Consider the following 16,193-nt stretch of genomic DNA (forward strand, 5'->3'; position numbering starts at 1 on the left):
TCCTGAGCTCGGCGGGTGGTGTGCGTGCAAGGGTGGCCTCGCCGGGGCTGAGGGGCCGTGGCGACACGATGGTGGCTCCCAGTGGCTTCGGGCCAGCTGCTGTCGGGCAGGAGGGCCGGCCCGGGCTGCGGCTGGGCGGCGCCTAGCGCCGCGTGGGCGGGCAGGGGCGATGCCCAAGGCACCGCGGGCCCCGGGCCCTGAAGCCTCCGGGGCCACGTCCCTGTGAGCGACGGGCCGGATCTTGGGCGGGGCGCCAAGCGCCGAAGGGTTCGCTGGGTCACGCCCGCCCTCGGCTGGGAGGGGGTGGCCAAACCCTCCGCCTCCGCCACCGCCCGGTACCCGAGACCTCCGTTCCCCCTGCCTGGGCGGGCGACGGGGTCCTGCCGGGGCGGGCTGACCGCCAGGCTGGCGGTGAGGCGCAAGCGCCAGCGAAAGTGGGCCTCAAGAGGCAGCCCGCCGTCCCCGCCCCCGTCTACGGCCATACCACCCTGAACGCGCCCGATCTCGTCTGATCTCGGAAGCTAAGCAGGGTCGGGCCTGGTTAGTACTTGGATGGGAGACCGCCTGGGAATACCGGGTGCTGTAGGCTTTTTGCCTCCCGCTCCGCCTTCTCCTTTAACTCGCCCGCGGGCGGTGGCCGCCGGCTCCGCCCGCGCCGGGGCCCCGCTGCAGGCCCCGCCTCCTCAGGCCCCTCCCACCACGGCGCGCGCGCCGGAGGGGGCGCTCCCCGCCAGCCCGGCCCGCCAGGCGGCCAGAAGGCGGCCCTGGAAGGCAGCCGCACCCCAGACGCCCCCGGGGTGCCTGGCCCGGACCCAGGCTCCGCCGCGGGCCCGATTGCCGTGCCTTCCGCCAGCGAGCCCCTCGACCTGCACCTGGCCGCCCCCACCGGCGCCCCGCCCCGGGGCCGCCACCTGTGTGCCGGTGGGTGTGTCCCTCCACAGCTCCCTCCGGCAAAAGCCCCGCCCCCCGCCGTGTCGCCGCCGCGGCCGTGTGCGGGAGCGGGATCGAGGGCAGGGGCCGCTTCCCCGGGCCTGCCGGCCGCCAGGGGCGGGCTCCTGAGCTCGGCGGGTGGTGTGCGGGCAAGGGTGGCCTCGCCGGGGCTGAGGGGCCGTGGCGACACGATGGTGGCTCCCAGTGGCTTCGGGCCAGCTGCTGTCGGGCAGGAGGGCCGGCCCGGGCTGCGGCTGGGCGGCGCCTAGCGCCGCGTGGGCGGGCAGGGGCGATGCCCAAGGGACCGCGGGCCCCGGGCACTGAAGCCTCCGGGGCCACGTCCCTGTGAGCGACGGGCGGGATCTTGGCGGGGCGCCAAGCGCCGAAGAGTTCACTGGGTCACGCCCGCCCTCGGCTGGGAGGGGGTGGCCAAACCCTCCGCCTCCGCCACCGCCCGGTACCCGAGACCTCCGTTCCCCCTGCCTGGGCGGGCGACGGGGTCCTGCCAGGGCGGGCTGACCTCCAGGCTGGCGGTGAGGCGCAAGCGCCAGCGAAATTGGGCCTCAAGAGGCAGCCCGCCGTCCCCGCCCCCGTCTACGGCCATACCACCCTGGACGCGCCCGATCTCGTCTGATCTCGGAAGCTAAGCAGGGTCGGGCCTGGTTAGTACTTGGATGGGAGACCGCCTGGGAATACCGGGTGCTGTAGGCTTTTTGCCTCCCGCTCCGCCTTCTCCTTTAACTCGCCCGCGGGCGGTGGCCGCCGGCTCCGCCCGCGCCGGGGCCCCGCTGCAGGCCCCGCCTCCTCAGGCCCCTCCCACCACGGCGCGCGCGCCGGAGGGGGCGCTCCCCGCCAGCCCGGCCCGCCAGGCGGCCAGAAGGCGGCCCTGGAAGGCAGCCGCACCCCAGACGCCCCCGGGGTGCCTGGCCCGGACCCAGGCTCCGCCGCGGGCCCGATTGCCGTGCCTTCCGCCAGCGAGCCCCTCGACCTGCACCTGGCCGCCCCCACCGGCGCCCCGCCCCGGGGCCGCCACCTGTGTGCCGGTGGGTGTGTCCCTCCACAGCTCCCTCCGGCAAAAGCCCCGCCCCCCGCCGTGTCGCCGCCGCGGCCGAGTGCGGGAGCGGGATCGAGGGCAGGGGCCGCTTCCCCGGGCCTGCCGGCCGCCAGGGGCGGGCTCCTGAGCTCGGCGGGTGGTGTGCGGGCAAGGGTGGCCTCGCCGGGGCTGAGGGGCCGTGGCGACACGATGGTGGCTCCCAGTGGCTTCGGGCCAGCTGCTGTCGGGCAGGAGGGCCGGCCCGGGCTGCGGCTGGGCGGCGCCTAGCGCCGCGTGGGCGGGCAGGGGCGATGCCCAAGGGACCGCGGGCCCCGGGCACTGAAGCCTCCGGGGCCACGTCCCTGTGAGCGACGGGCGGGATCTTGGCGGGGCGCCAAGCGCCGAAGAGTTCACTGGGTCACGCCCGCCCTCGGCTGGGAGGGGGTGGCCAAACCCTCCGCCTCCGCCACCGCCCGGTACCCGAGACCTCCGTTCCCCCTGCCTGGGCGGGCGACGGGGTCCTGCCAGGGCGGGCTGACCTCCAGGCTGGCGGTGAGGCGCAAGCGCCAGCGAAAGTGGGCCTCAAGAGGCAGCCCGCCGTATCCCGCCCCCGTCTACGGCCATACCACCCTGGACGCGCCCGATCTCGTCTGATCTCGGAAGCTAAGCAGGGTCGGGCCTGGTTAGTACTTGGATGGGAGACCGCCTGGGAATACCGGGTGCTGTAGGCTTTTTGCCTCCCGCTCCGCCTTCTCCTTTAACTCGCCCGCGGGCGGTGGCCGCCGGCTCCGCCCGCGCCGGGGCCCCGCTGCAGGCCCCGCCTCCTCAGGCCCCTCCCACCACGGCGCGCGCGCCGGAGGGGGCGCTCCCCGCCGGCCCGGCCAGAAGGCGGCCCTGGAAGGCAGCCGCACCCCAGACGCCCCGGGGTGCCTGGCCCGGACCCAGGCTCCGCCGCGGGCCCGGTTGCCGTCCCTTTGGCCAGCGAGCCCCTCGACCTGCACCTGGCCGCCCCCACCGGCGCCCCGCCCCGGGGCCGCCACCTGTGTGCCGGTGGGTGTGTCCCTCCACAGCTCCCTCCGGCAAAAGCCCCGCCCCCCGCCGTGTCACCGCCGCGGCCGGGTGCGGGAGCGGGATCGAGGGCAGGGGCCGCTTCCCCTGGCCTGCCGGCCGCCAGGGGCGGGCTACTGAGCCCGGCGTGTGGTGTGCGGGCAAGGGTGGCCTCGCCGGGGCTGAGGGGCCGTGGCGACACGATGGTGGCTCCCAGTGGCTTCGGGCCAGCTGCTGTCGGGCAGGAGGGCCGGCCCGGGCTGCGGCTGGGCGGCTCCTAGCGCCGCGTCGGCGGGCAGGGGCGATGCCCAAGGGACCGCGGGCCCCGGGCCCTGAAGCCTCCGCGGCCACGTCCCTGTGAGCGACGGGCCGGATCTTGGGCGGGGCGCCAAGCGCCGAAGGGTTCGCTGGGTCACGCCCGCCCTCGGCTGGGAGGGGGTGGCCAAACCCTCCGCCTCCGCCACCGCCCGGTACCCGAGACCTCCGTTCCCCCTGCCTGGGCGGGCGACGGGTTCCTGCCAGGGCGGGCTGACCGCCAGGCTGGCGGTGAGGCGCAAGCGACAGCGAAAGTGGGCCTCAGGAGGCAGCCCGCCGTCCCCGCCCCCGTCTACGGCCATACCACCCTGAACGCGCCCGATCTCGTCTGATCTCGGAAGCTAAGCAGGGTCGGGCCTGGTTAGTACTTGGATGGGAGACCGCCTGGGAATACCGGGTGCTGTAGGCTTTTTGCCTCCTGCTCCGCCTTCTCCTTTAACTCGCCCGCGGGCGGTGGCCGCCGGCTCCGCCCGCGCCGGGGCCCCGCTGCAGGCCCCGCCTCCTCAGGCCCCTCCCACCACGGCGCGCGCGCCGGAGGGGGCGCTCCCCGCCGGCCCGGCCCGCCAGGCGGCCAGAAGGCGGCCCTGGAAGGCAGCCGCACCCCAGACGCCCCCGGGGTGCCTGGCCCGGACCCAGGCTCCGCCGCGGGCCCGGTTGCCGTCCCTTCGGCCAGCGAGCCCCTCGACCTGCACCTGGCCGCCCCCACCGGCGCCCCGCCCCGGGGCCGCCACCTGTGTGCCGGTGGGTGTGTCCCTCCACAGCTCCCTCCGGCAAAAGCCCCGCCCCCCGCCGTGTCGCCGCCGCGGCCGGGTGCTGGAGCGGGATCGAGGGCAGGGGCCGCTTCCCCGGGCCTGCCGGCCGCCAGGGGCGGGCTCCTGAGCTCGGCGGGTGGTGTGCGGGCAAGGGTGGCCTCGCCGGGGCTGAGGGGCCGTGGCGACACGATGGTGGCTCCCAGTGGCTTCGGGCCAGCTGCTGTCGGGCAGGAGGGCCGGCCCGGGCTGCGGCTGGGCGGCGCCTAGCGCCGCGTGGGCGGGCAGGGTCGATGCCCAAGGGACCGCGGGCCCCGGGCCCTGAAGCCTCCGGGGCCACGTCCCTGTGAGCGACGGGCCGGATCTTGGGCGGGGCGCCAAGCGCGGAAGGGTTCGCTGGGTCACGCCCGCCCTCGGCTGGGAGGGGGTGGCCAAACCCTCCGCCTCCGCCACCGCCCGGTACCCGAGACCTCCGTTCCCCCTGCCTGGGCGGGCGACGTGGTCCTGCCGGGGCGGGCTGACCGCCAGGCTGGCGGTGAGGCGCAAGCGCCAGCGAAAGTGGGCCTCAAGAGGCAGCCCGCCGTCCCCGCCCCCGTCTACGGCCATACCACCCTGAACGCGCCCGATCTCGTCTGATCTCGGAAGCTAAGCAGGGTCGGGCCTGGTTAGTACTTGGATGGGAGACCGCCTGGGAATACCGGGTGCTGTAGGCTTTTTGCCTCCCGCTCCGCCTTCTCCTTTAACTCGCCCGCGGGCGGTGGCCGCCGGCTCCGCCCGCGCCGGGGCCCCGCTGCAGGCCCCGCCTCCTCAGGCCCCTCCCACCACGGCGCGCGCGCCGGAGGGGGCGATCCCCGCCGGCCCGGCCAGAAGGCGGCCCTGGAAGGCAGCCGCACCCCAGACGCCCCCGGGGTGCCTGGCCCGGACCCAGGCTCCGCCGCGGGCCCGGTTGCCGTCCCTTCGGCCAGCGAGCCCCTCGACCTGCACATGGCCGCCCCCACCGGCGCCCCGCCCCGGGGCCGCCACCTGTGTGCCGGTGGGTGTGTCCCTCCACAGCTCCCTCCGGCAAAAGCCCCGCCCCCCGCCGTGTCGCCGCCGCGGCCGGGTGCGGGAGCGGGATCGAGGGCAGGGGCCGCTTCCCCGGGCCTGCCAGCCGCCAGGGGCGGGCTCCTGAGCTCGGCGGGTGGTGTGCGGGCAAGGGTGGCCTCGCCGGGGCTGAGGGGCCGTGGCGACACGATGGTGGCTCCCAGTGGCTTCGGGCCAGCTGCTGTCGGGCAGGAGGGCCGGCCCGGGCTGCTGCCGGGCGGCGCCTAGCGCCGCGTGGGCGGACAGGGGCGATGCCCAAGGGACCGCGGGCCCCGGGCCCTGAAGCCTCCGGGGCCACGTCCCTGTGAGCGACGGGCCGGATCTTGGGCGGGGCGCCAAGCGCCGAAGGGTTCGCTGGGTCACGCCCGCCCTCGGCTGGGAGGGGGTGGCCAAACCCTCCGCCTCCGCCACCGCCCGGTACCCGAGACCTCCGTTCCCCCTGCCTGGGCGGGCGACGGGTTCCTGCCGGGGCGGGCTGACCGCCAGGCTGGCGGTGAGGCGCAAGCGACAGCGAAAGTGGGCCTCAGGAGGCAGCCCGCCGTCCCCGCCCCCGTCTACGGCCATACCACCCTGAACGCGCCCGATCTCGTCTGATCTCGGAAGCTAAGCAGGGTCGGGCCTGGTTAGTACTTGGATGGGAGACCACCTGGGAATACCGGGTGCTGTAGGCTTTTTGCCTCCCGCTCCGCCTTCTCCTTTAACTCGCCCGCGGGCGGTGGCCGCCGGCTCCGCCCGCGCCGGGGCCCCGCTGCAGGCCCCGCCTCCTCAGGCCCCTCCCACCACGGCGCGCGCGCCGTAGGGGGCGCTCCCCGCCGGCCCGGCCCGCCAGGCGGCCAGAAGGCGGCCCTGGAAGGCAGCCGCACCCCAGACGCCCCCGGGGTGCCTGGCCCGGACCCAGGCTCCGCCGCGGGCCCGGTTGCCGTCCCTTCGGCCAGCGAGCCCGTCGACCTGCACCTGGCCGCCCCCACCGGCGCCCCGCCCCGGGGCCGCCACCTGTGTGCCGGTGGGTGTGTCCCTCCACAGCTCCCTCAGGCAAAAGCCCCGCCCCCCGCCGTGTCGCCGCCGCGGCCGGGTGCGGGAGCGGGATCGAGGGCAGGGGCCGCTTCCCCGGGCCTGCCGGCCGCCAGGGGCGGGCTCCTGAGCTCGGCGGGTGGTGTGCGGGCAAGGGTGGCCTCGCCGGGGCTGAGGGGCCGTGGCGACACGATGGTGGCTCCCAGTGGCTTCGGGCCAGCTGCTGTCGGGCAGGAGGGCCGGCCCGGGCTGCGGCTGGGCGGCGCCTAGCGCCGCGTGGGCGGGCAGGGGCGATGCCCAAGGGACCGCGGGCCCCGGGCCCTGAAGCCTCCGGGGCCACGTCCCTGTGAGCGACGGGCCGGATCTTGGGCGGGGCGCCAAGCGCGGAAGGGTTCGCTGGGTCACGCCCGCCCTCGGCTGGGAGGGGGTGGCCAAACCCTCCGCCTCCGCCACCGCCCGGTACCCGAGACCTCCGTTCCCCCTGCCTGGGCGGGCGACGTGGTCCTGCCGGGGCGGGCTGACCGCCAGGCTGGCGGTGAGGCGCAAGCGCCAGCGAAAGTGGGCCTCAAGAGGCAGCCCGCCGTCCCCGCCCCCGTCTACGGCCATACCACCCTGAACGCGCCCGATCTCGTCTGATCTCGGAAGCTAAGCAGGGTCGGGCCTGGTTAGTACTTGGATGGGAGACCGCCTGGGAATACCGGGTGCTGTAGGCTTTTTGCCTCCCGCTCCGCCTTCTCCTTTAACTCGCCCGCGGGCGGTGGCCGCCGGCTCCGCCCGCGCCGGGGCCCCGCTGCAGGCCCCGCCTCCTCAGGCCCCTCCCACCACGGCGCGCGCGCCGGAGGGGGCGATCCCCGCCGGCCCGGCCAGAAGGCGGCCCTGGAAGGCAGCCGCACCCCAGACGCCCCCGGGGTGCCTGGCCCGGACCCAGGCTCCGCCGCGGGCCCGGTTGCCGTGCCTTCCGCCAGCGAGCCCCTCGACCTGCACCTGGCCGCCCCCACCGGCGCCCCGCCCCGGGGCCGCCACCTGTGTGCCGGTGGGTGTGTCCCTCCACAGCTCCCTCCGGCAAAAGCCCCGCCCCCCGCCGTGTCGCCGCCGCGGCCGTGTGCGGGAGCGGGATCGAGGGCAGGGGCCGCTTCCCCGGGCCTGCCGGCCGCCAGGGGCGGGCTCCTGAGCTCGGCGGGTGGTGTGCGGGCAAGGGTGGCCTCGCCGGGGCTGAGGGGCCGTGGCGACACGATGGTGGCTCCCAGTGGCTTCGGGCCAGCTGCTGTCGGGCAGGAGGGCCGGCCCGGGCTGCGGCTGGGCGGCGCCTAGCGCCGCGTGGGCGGGCAGGGGCGATGCCCAAGGGACCGCGGGCCCCGGGCACTGAAGCCTCCGGGGCCACGTCCCTGTGAGCGACGGGCGGGATCTTGGCGGGGCGCCAAGCGCCGAAGGGTTCGCTGGGTCACGCCCGCCCTCGGCTGGGAGGGGGTGGCCAAACCCTCCGCCTCCGCCACCGCCCGGTACCCGAGACCTCCGTTCCCCCTGCCTGGGCGGGCGACGGGGTCCTGCCAGGGCGGGCTGACCTCCAGTCTGGCGGTGAGGCGCAAGCGCCAGCGAAAGTGGGCCTCAAGAGGCAGCCCGCCGTCCCCGCCCCCGTCTACGGCCATACCACCCTGGACGCGCCCGATCTCGTCTGATCTCGGAAGCTAAGCAGGGTCGGGCCTGGTTAGTACTTGGATGGGAGACCGCCTGGGAATACCGGGTGCTGTAGGCTTTTTGCCTCCCGCTCCGCCTTCTCCTTTAACTCGCCCGCGGGCGGTGGCCGCCGGCTCCGCCCGCGCCGGGGCCCCGCTGCAGGCCCCGCCTCCTCAGGCCCCTCCCACCACGGCGCGCGCGCCGGAGGGGGCGCTCCCCGCCGGCCCGGCCAGAAGGCGGCCCTGGAAGGCAGCCGCACCCCAGACGCCCCGGGGTGCCTGGCCCGGACCCAGGCTCCGCCGCGGGCCCGGTTGCCGTCCCTTCGGCCAGCGAGCCCCTCGACCTGCACCTGGCCGCCCCCACCGGCGCCCCGCCCCGGGGCCGCCACCTGTGTGCCGGTGGGTGTGTCCCTCCACAGCTCCCTCCGGCAAAAGCCCCGCCCCCCGCCGTGTCACCGCCGCGGCCGGGTGCGGGAGCGGGATCGAGGGCAGGGGCCGCTTCCCCTGGCCTGCCGGCCGCCAGGGGCGGGCTACTGAGCCCGGCGGGTGGTGTGCGGGCAAGGGTGGCCTCGCCGGGGCTGAGGGGCCGTGGCGACACGATGGTGGCTCCCAGTGGCTTCGGGCCAGCTGCTGTCGGGCAGGAGGGCCGGCCCGGGCTGCGGCTGGGCGGCTCCTAGCGCCGCGTCGGCGGGCAGGGGCGATGCCCAAGGGACCGCGGGCCCCGGGCCCTGAAGCCTCCGCGGCCACGTCCCTGTGAGCGACGGGCCGGATCTTGGGCGGGGCGCCAAGCGCCGAAGGGTTCGCTGGGTCACGCCCGCCCTCGGCTGGGAGGGGGTGGCCAAACCCTCCGCCTCCGCCACCGCCCGGTACCCGAGACCTCCGTTCCCCCTGCCTGGGCGGGCGACGGGTTCCTGCCGGGGCGGGCTGACCGCCAGGCTGGCGGTGAGGCGCAAGCGACAGCGAAAGTGGGCCTCAGGAGGCAGCCCGCCGTCCCCGCCCCCGTCTACGGCCATACCACCCTGAACGCGCCCGATCTCGTCTGATCTCGGAAGCTAAGCAGGGTCGGGCCTGGTTAGTACTTGGATGGGAGACCGCCTGGGAATACCGGGTGCTGTAGGCTTTTTGCCTCCCGCTCCGCCTTCTCCTTTAACTCGCCCGCGGGCGGTGGCCGCCGGCTCCGCCCGCGCCGGGGCCCCGCTGCAGGCCCCGCCTCCTCAGGCCCCTCCCATCACGGCGCGCGCGCCGGAGGGGGCGCTCCCCGCCAGTCCGGCCCGCCAGGCGGCCAGAAGGCGGCCCTGGAAGGCAGCCGCACCCCAGACGCCCCCGGGGTGCCTGGCCCGGACCCAGGCTCCGCCGCGGGCCCGATTGCCGTGCCTTCCGCCAGCGAGCCCCTCGACCTGCACCTGGCCGCCCCCACCGGCGCCCCGCCCCGGGGCCGCCACCTGTGTGCCGGTGGGTGTGTCCCTCCACAGCTCCCTCCGGCAAAAGCCCCGCCCCCCGCCGTGTCGCCGCCGCGGCCGTGTGCGGGAGCGGGATCGAGGGCAGGGGCCGCTTCCCCGGGCCTGCCGGCCGCCAGGGGCGGGCTCCTGAGCTCGGCGGGTGGTGTGCGGGCAAGGGTGGCCTCGCCGGGGCTGAGGGGCCGTGGCGACACGATGGTGGCTCCCAGTGGCTTCGGGCCAGCTGCTGTCGGGCAGGAGGGCCGGCCCGGGCTGCGGCTGGGCGGCGCCTAGCGCCGCGTGGGCGGGCAGGGGCGATGCCCAAGGGACCGCGGGCCCCGGGCACTGAAGCCTCCGGGGCCACGTCCCTGTGAGCGACGGGCGGGATCTTGGCGGGGCGCCAAGCGCCGAAGGGTTCGCTGGGTCACGCCCGCCCTCGGCTGGGAGGGGGTGGCCAAACCCTCCGCCTCCGCCACCGCCCGGTACCCGAGACCTCCGTTCCCCCTGCCTGGGCGGGCGACGGGGTCCTGCCAGGGCGGGCTGACCTCCAGGCTGGCGGTGAGGCGCAAGCGCCAGCGAAAGTGGGCCTCAAGAGGCAGCCCGCCGTCCCCGCCCCCGTCTACGGCCATACCACCCTGGACGCGCCCGATCTCGTCTGATCTCGGAAGCTAAGCAGGGTCGGGCCTGGTTAGTACTTGGATGGGAGACCGCCTGGGAATACCGGGTGCTGTAGGCTTTTTGCCTCCCGCTCCGCCTTCTCCTTTAACTCGCCCGCGGGCGGTGGCCGCCGGCTCCGCCCGCGCCGGGGCCCCGCTGCAGGCCCCGCCTCCTCAGGCCCCTCCCACCACGGCGCGCGCGCCGGAAGGGGCGCTCCCCGCCGGCCCGGCCCGCCAGGCGACCAGAAGGCGGCCCTGGAAGGCAGCCGCACCCCAGACGCCCCCGGGGTGCCTGGCCCGGACCCAGGCTCCGCCGCGGGCCCGGTTGCCGTCCCTTCGGCCAGCGAGCCCCTCGACCTGCACCTGGCCGCCCCCACCGGCGCCCCGCCCCGGGGCCGCCACCTGTGTGCCGGTGGGTGTGTCCCTCCACAGCCCCCTCCGGCAAAAGCCCCGCCCCCCGCCGTGTCGCCGCCGCGGCCGGGTGCGGGAGCGGGATCGAGGGCAGGGGCCGCTTCCCCGGGCCTGCCGGCCGCCAGGGGCGGGCTCCTGAGCCCGGCGGGTGGTGTGCGGGCAAGGGTGGCCTCGCCGGGGCTGAGGGGCCGTGGCGACACGATGGTGGCTCCCAGTGGCTTCGGGCCAGCTGCTGTTGGGCAGGAGGGCTGGCCCGGGCTGCGGCTGGGCGGCGCCTAGCGCCGCGTGGGCGGGCAGGGGCGATGCCCAAGGGACCGCGGGCCCCGGGCCCTGAAGCCTCCGGGGCCACGTCCCTGTGAGCGACGGGCCGGATCTTGGGCGGGGCGCCAAGCGCCGAAGGGTTCGCTGGGTCACGCCCGCCCTCGGCTGGGAGGGGGTGGCCAAACCCTCCGCCTCCGCCACCGCCCGGTACCCGAGACCTCCGTTCCCCCTGCCTGGGCGGGCGACGGGGTCCTGCCGGGGCGGGCTGACCGCCAGGCTGGCGGTGAGGCGCAAGCGCCAGCGAAAGTGGGCCTCAAGAGGCAGCCCGCCGTCCCCCCCCCGTCTACGGCCATACCACCCTGGACGCGCCCGATCTCGTCTGATCTCGGAAGCTAAGCAGGGTCGGGCCTGGTTAGTACTTGGATGGGAGACCGCCTGGGAATACCGGGTGCTGTAGGCTTTTTGCCTCCCGCTCCGCCTTCTCCTTTAACTCGCCCGCGGGCGGTGGCCGCCGGCTCCGCCCGCGCCGGGGCCCCGCTGCAGGCCCCGCCTCCTCAGGCCCCTCCCACCACGGCGCGCGCGCCGGAGGGGGCGCTCCCCGCCGGCCCGGCCCGCCAGGCGACCAGAAGGCGGCCCTGGAAGGCAGCCGCACCCCAGACGCCCCCGGGGTGCCTGGCCCGGACCCAGGCTCCGCCGCGGGCCCGGTTGCCGTCCCTTCGGCCAGCGAGCCCCTCGACCTGCACCTGGCCGCCCCCACCGGCGCCCCGCCCCGGGGCCGCCACCTGTGTGCCGGTGGGTATGTCCCTCACAGCTCCCTCCGGCAAAAGCCCCGCCCCCCGCCGTGTCGCCGCCGCGGCCGGGTGCGGGAGCGGGATCGAGGGCAGGGGCCGCTTCCCCGGGCCTGCCGGCCGCCAGGGGCGGGCTCCTGAGCTCGGCGGGTGGTGTGCGGGCAAGGGTGGCCTCGCCGGGGCTGAGGGGCCGTGGCGACACGATGGTGGCTCCCAGTGGCTTCGGGCCAGCTGCTGTCGGGCAGGAGGGCCGGCCCGGGCTGCGGCTGGGCGGCGCCTAGCGCCGCGTGGGCGGGCAGGGGCGATGCCCAAGGCACCGCGGGCCCCGGGCCCTGAAGCCTCCGGGGCCACGTCCCTGTGAGCGACGGGCCGGATCTTGGGCGGGGCGCCAAGCGCCGAAGGGTTCGCTGGGTCACGCCCGCCCTCGGCTGGGAGGGGGTGGCCAAACCCTCCGCCTCCGCCACCGCCCGGTACCCGAGACCTCCTTTCCCCCTGCCTGGGCGGGCGACGGGGTCCTGCCGGGGCGGGCTGACCGCCAGGCTGGCGGTGAGGCGCAAGCGCCAGCGAAAGTGGGCCTCAAGAGGCAGCCCGCCGTCCCCGCCCCTGTCTACGGCCATACCACCCTGGACGCGCCCGATCTCGTCTGATCTCGGAAGCTAAGCAGGGTCGGGCCTGGTTAGTACTTGGATGGGAGACCGCCTGGGAATACCGGGTGCTGTAGGCTTTTTGCCTCCCGCTCCGCCTTCTCCTTTAACTCGCCCGCGGGCGGTGGCCGCCGGCTCCGCCCGCGCCGGGGCCCCGCTGCAGGCCCCGCATCCTCAGGCCCCTCCCACCACGGCGCGCGCGCCGGAGGGGGCGCTCCCCGCCGGCCCGGCCCGCCAGGCGGCCAGAAGGCGGCCCTGGAAGGCAGCCGCACCCCAGACGCCCCCGGGGTGCCTGGCCCGGACCCAGGCTCCGCCGCGGGCCCGGTTGCCGTCCCTTCGGCCAGCGAGCCCCTCGACCTGCACCTGGCCGCCCCCACCGGCGCCCCGCCCCGGGGCCGCCACCTGTGTGCCGGTGGGTGTGTCCCTCCACAGCTCCCTCCGGCAAAAGCCCCGCCCCCCGCCGTGTCGCCGCCGCGGCCGGGTGCGGGAGCGGGATCGAGGGCAGGGGCCGCTTCCCCGGGCCTGCCGGCCGCCAGGGGCGGGCTCCTGAGCCCGGCGGGTGGTGTGCGGGCAAGGGTGGCCTCGCCGGGGCTGAGGGGCCGTGGCGACACGATGGTGGCTCCCAGTGGCTTCGGGCCAGCTGCTGTCGGGCAGGAGGGCCGGCCCGGGCTGCGGCTGGGCGGCGCCTAGCGCCGCGTGGGCGGGCAGGGGCGATGCCCAAGGGACCGCGGGCCCCGGGCCCTGAAGCCTCCGGGGCCACGTCCCTGTGAGCGACGGGCCGGATCTTGGGCGGGGCGCCAAGCGCCGAAGGGTTCGCTGGGTCACGCCCGCCCTCGGCTGGGAGGGGGTGGCCAAACCCTCCGCCTCCGCCACCGCCCGGTACCCGAGACCTCCGTTCCCCCTGCCTGGGCGGGCGACGGGTTCCTGCCGGGGCGGGCTGACCGCCAGGCTGGCGGTGAGGCGCAAGCGCCAGCGAAAGTGGGCCTCAAGAGGCAGCCCGCCGTCCCCGCCCCCGTCTACGGCCATACCACCCTGAACGCGCCCGATCTCGTCTGATCTCGGAAGCTAAGCAGGGTCGGGCCTGGTTAGTACTTGGATGGGAGACCGCCTGGGAATACCGGGTGCTGTAGGCTTTTTGCCTCCCGCTCCGCCTTCTCCTTTAACTCGCCCGCGGGCGGTGGCCGCCGGCTCCGCCCGCGCCGGGGCCCCGCTGCAGGCCCCGCCTCCTCAGGCCCCTCCCACCACGGCGCGCGCGCCGGAGGGGGCGCTCCCCGCCGGCCCGGCCCGCCAGGCGGCCAGAAGGCGGCCCTGGAAGGCAGCCGCACCCCAGACGACCCCGGGGTGCCTGGCCCGGACCCAGGCTCCGCCGCGGGCCCGGTTGCCGTCCCTTCGGCCAGCGAGCCCCTCGACCTGCACCTGGCCGCCCCCACCGGCGCCCCGCCCCGGGGCCGCCACCTGTGTGCCGGTGGGTGTGTCCCTCCACAGCTCCCTCCGGCAAAAGCCCCGCCCCCCGCCGTGTCGCCGCCGCGGCCGGGTGCGGGAGCGGGATCGAGGGCAGGGGCCGCTTCCCCGGGCCTGCCGGCCGCCAGGGGCGGGCTCCTGAGCTCGGCGGGTGGTGTGTGGGCAAGGGTGGCCTCGCCGGGGCTGAGGGGCCGTGGCGACACGATGGTGGCTCCCAGTGGCTTCGGGCCAGCTGCTGTCGGGCAGGAGGGCCGGCCCGGGCTGCGGCTGGGCGGCGCCTAGCGCCGCGTGGGCGGGCAGGGGCGATGCCCAAGGGACCGCGGGCCCCGGGCCCTGAAGCCTCCGGGGCCACGTCCCTGTGAGCGACGGGCCGGATCTTGGGCGGGGCGCCAAGCGCCGAAGGGTTCGCTGGGTCACGCCCGCCCTCGGCTGGGAGGGGGTGGCCAAACCCTCCGCCTCCGCCACCGCCCGGTACCCGAGACCTCCGTTCCCCCTGCCTGGGCGGGCGACGGGGTCCTGCCGGGGCGGGCTGACCGCCAGGCTGGCGATGAGGCGCAAGCGCCAGCGAAAGTGGGCCTCAAGAGGCAGCCCGCCGTCCCCGCCCCCGTCTACGGCCATACCACCCTGAACGCGCCCGATCTCGTCTGATCTCGGAAGCTAAGCAGGGTCGGGCCTGGTTAGTACTTGGATGGGAGACCGCCTGGGAATACCGGGTGCTGTAGGCTTTTTGCCTCCCGCTCCGCCTTCTCCTTTAACTCGCCCGCGGGCGGTGGCCGCCGGCTCCGCCCGCGCCGGGGCCCCGCTGCAGGCCCCGCCTCCTCAGGCCCCTCCCACCACGGCGCGCGCGCCGGAGGGGGCGCTCCCCGCCGGCCCGGCCCGCCAGGCGGCCAGAAGGCGGCCCTGGAAGGCAGCCGCACCCCAGACGACCCCGGGGTGCCTGGCCCGGACCCAGGCTCCGCCGCGGGCCCGGTTGCCGTCCCTTCGGCCAGCGAGCCCCTCGACCTGCACCTGGCCGCCCCCACCGGCGCCCCGCCCCGGGGCCGCCACCTGTGTGCCGGTGGGTGTGTCCCTCCACAGCTCCCTCCGGCAAAAGCCCCGCCCCCCGCCGTGTCGCCGCCGCGGCCGGGTGCGGGAGCGGGATCGAGGGCAGGGGCCGCTTCCCCGGGCCTGCCGGCCGCCAGGGGCGGGCTCCTGAGCCCGGCGGGTGGTGTGCGGGCAAGGGTGGCCTCGCCGGGGCTGAGGGGCCGTGGCGACACGATGGTGGCTCCCAGTGGCTTCGGGCCAGCTGCTGTCGGGCAGGAGGGCCGGCCCGGGCTGCGGCTGGGCGGCGCCTAGCGCCGCGTGGGCGGGCAGGGGCGATGCCCAAGGGACCGCGGGCCCCGGGCCCTGAAGCCTCCGGGGCCACGTCCCTGTGAGCGACGGGCCGGATCTTGGGCGGGGCGCCAAGCGCCGAAGGGTTCGCTGGGTCACGCCCGCCCTCGGCTGGGAGGGGGTGGCCAAACCTTCCGCCTCCGCCACCGCCCGGTACCCGAGACCTCCGTTCCCCCTGCCTGGGCGGGCGACGGGGTCCTGCCGGGGCGGGCTGACCGCCAGGCTGGCGGTGAGGCGCAAGCGCCAGCGAAAGTGGGCCTCAAGGGGCAGCCCGCCGTCCCCGTCCCGTCTACGGCCATACCACCCTGAACGCGCCCGATCTCGTCTGATCTCGGAAGCTAAGCAGGGTCGGGCCTGGTTAGTACTTGGGTGGGAGACCGCCTGGGAATACCGGGTGCTGTAGGCTTTTTGCCTCCCGCTCCGCCTTCTCCTTTAAATCGCCCGCGGGCGGTGGCCGCCGGCTCCGCCCACGCCGGGGCCCCGCTGCAGGCCCCGCCTCCTCAGGCCCCTCCCACCACGGCGCGCGCGCCGGAGGGGGCGCTCCCCGCCGGCCCGGCCCGCCAGGCGACCAGAAGGCGGCCCTGGAAGGCAGCCGCACCCCAGACGCCCCCGGGGTGCCTGGCCCGGACCCAGGCTCCGCCGCGGGCCCGGTTGCCGTCCCTTCGGCCAGCGAGCCCCTCGACCTGCACCTGGCCGCCCCCACCGGCGCCCCGCCCCGGGGCCGCCACCTGTGTGCCGGTGGGTGTGTCCCTCCACAGCCCCCTCCGGCAAAAGCCCCGCCCCCCGCCGTGTCGCCGCCGCGGCCGGGTGCGGGAGCGGGATCGAGGGCAGGGGCCGCTTCCCCGGGCCTGCCGGCCGCCAGGGGCGGGCTCCTGAGCCCGGCGGGTGGTGTGCGGGCAAGGGTGGCCTCGCCGGGGCTGAGGGGCCGTGGCGACACGATGGTGGCTCCCAGTGGCTTCGGGCCAGCTGCTGTTGGGCAGGAGGGCTGGCCCGGGCTGCGGCTGGGCGGCGCCTAGCGCCGCGTGGGCGGGCAGGGGCGATGCCCAAGGGACCGCGGGCCCCGGGCCCTGAAGCCTCCGGGGCCACGTCCCTGTGAGCGACGGGCCGGATCTTGGGCGGGGCGCCAAGCGCCGAAGGGTTCGCTGGGTCACGCCCGCCCTCGGCTGGGAGGGGGTGGCCAAACCCTCCGCCTCCGCCACCGCCCGGTACCCGAGACCTCCGTTCCCCCTGCCTGGGCGGGCGACGGGGTCCTGCCGGGGCGGGCTGACCGCCAGGCTGGCGGTGAGGCGCAAGCGCCAGCGAAAGTGGGCCTCAAGAGGCAGCC

At 77.0% G+C, this 16,193-nt stretch overlaps 15 non-coding genes across 15 annotated transcripts; all 15 read left to right on the forward strand.

Moving 5' to 3' along the window:
- The first annotated feature begins 470 nt into the window (after positions 1-470).
- LOC149745319 (5S ribosomal RNA) lies at positions 471-589 on the forward strand. Its single transcript, XR_016390675.1, has one exon. It is a non-coding gene; the product is annotated as a 5S ribosomal RNA (ribosomal RNA).
- Positions 590-1,522: 933 nt separating this feature from the next.
- Positions 1,523-1,641, forward strand: LOC149745320 (5S ribosomal RNA). The gene has a single exon (XR_016389695.1). It is a non-coding gene; the product is annotated as a 5S ribosomal RNA (ribosomal RNA).
- A 934-nt stretch (positions 1,642-2,575) lies between these two features.
- Positions 2,576-2,694, forward strand: LOC149745321 (5S ribosomal RNA). The gene has a single exon (XR_016389707.1). It is a non-coding gene; the product is annotated as a 5S ribosomal RNA (ribosomal RNA).
- Positions 2,695-3,615: 921 nt separating this feature from the next.
- LOC149745322 (5S ribosomal RNA) lies at positions 3,616-3,734 on the forward strand. The gene has a single exon (XR_016390676.1). It is a non-coding gene; the product is annotated as a 5S ribosomal RNA (ribosomal RNA).
- A 934-nt stretch (positions 3,735-4,668) lies between these two features.
- LOC149745323 (5S ribosomal RNA) lies at positions 4,669-4,787 on the forward strand. Its single transcript, XR_016390677.1, has one exon. It is a non-coding gene; the product is annotated as a 5S ribosomal RNA (ribosomal RNA).
- A 922-nt stretch (positions 4,788-5,709) lies between these two features.
- LOC149745324 (5S ribosomal RNA) lies at positions 5,710-5,828 on the forward strand. Its single transcript, XR_016390617.1, has one exon. It is a non-coding gene; the product is annotated as a 5S ribosomal RNA (ribosomal RNA).
- A 934-nt stretch (positions 5,829-6,762) lies between these two features.
- Positions 6,763-6,881, forward strand: LOC149745325 (5S ribosomal RNA). Its single transcript, XR_016390678.1, has one exon. It is a non-coding gene; the product is annotated as a 5S ribosomal RNA (ribosomal RNA).
- A 921-nt stretch (positions 6,882-7,802) lies between these two features.
- Positions 7,803-7,921, forward strand: LOC149745326 (5S ribosomal RNA). The gene has a single exon (XR_016389718.1). It is a non-coding gene; the product is annotated as a 5S ribosomal RNA (ribosomal RNA).
- Positions 7,922-8,842: 921 nt separating this feature from the next.
- Positions 8,843-8,961, forward strand: LOC149745327 (5S ribosomal RNA). Its single transcript, XR_016390679.1, has one exon. It is a non-coding gene; the product is annotated as a 5S ribosomal RNA (ribosomal RNA).
- A 933-nt stretch (positions 8,962-9,894) lies between these two features.
- Positions 9,895-10,013, forward strand: LOC149745328 (5S ribosomal RNA). The gene has a single exon (XR_016389729.1). It is a non-coding gene; the product is annotated as a 5S ribosomal RNA (ribosomal RNA).
- Positions 10,014-10,946: 933 nt separating this feature from the next.
- LOC149745329 (5S ribosomal RNA) lies at positions 10,947-11,065 on the forward strand. Its single transcript, XR_016389740.1, has one exon. It is a non-coding gene; the product is annotated as a 5S ribosomal RNA (ribosomal RNA).
- A 933-nt stretch (positions 11,066-11,998) lies between these two features.
- On the forward strand, positions 11,999-12,117 carry LOC149745330 (5S ribosomal RNA). The gene has a single exon (XR_016389751.1). It is a non-coding gene; the product is annotated as a 5S ribosomal RNA (ribosomal RNA).
- A 934-nt stretch (positions 12,118-13,051) lies between these two features.
- Positions 13,052-13,170, forward strand: LOC149745331 (5S ribosomal RNA). Its single transcript, XR_016390680.1, has one exon. It is a non-coding gene; the product is annotated as a 5S ribosomal RNA (ribosomal RNA).
- Positions 13,171-14,104: 934 nt separating this feature from the next.
- LOC149745332 (5S ribosomal RNA) lies at positions 14,105-14,223 on the forward strand. The gene has a single exon (XR_016390681.1). It is a non-coding gene; the product is annotated as a 5S ribosomal RNA (ribosomal RNA).
- A 933-nt stretch (positions 14,224-15,156) lies between these two features.
- On the forward strand, positions 15,157-15,275 carry LOC149745333 (5S ribosomal RNA). Its single transcript, XR_016390694.1, has one exon. It is a non-coding gene; the product is annotated as a 5S ribosomal RNA (ribosomal RNA).
- The last annotated feature ends 918 nt before the right edge of the window (positions 15,276-16,193 follow it).

This window comes from Delphinapterus leucas, chromosome 19 (assembly GCF_059928025.1).
Source record: "Delphinapterus leucas isolate spDelLeu-1000000601 "Yukka" chromosome 19, BTC_Dleu_Yukka2, whole genome shotgun sequence".
Lineage (NCBI taxonomy): Eukaryota > Metazoa > Chordata > Mammalia > Artiodactyla > Monodontidae > Delphinapterus > Delphinapterus leucas.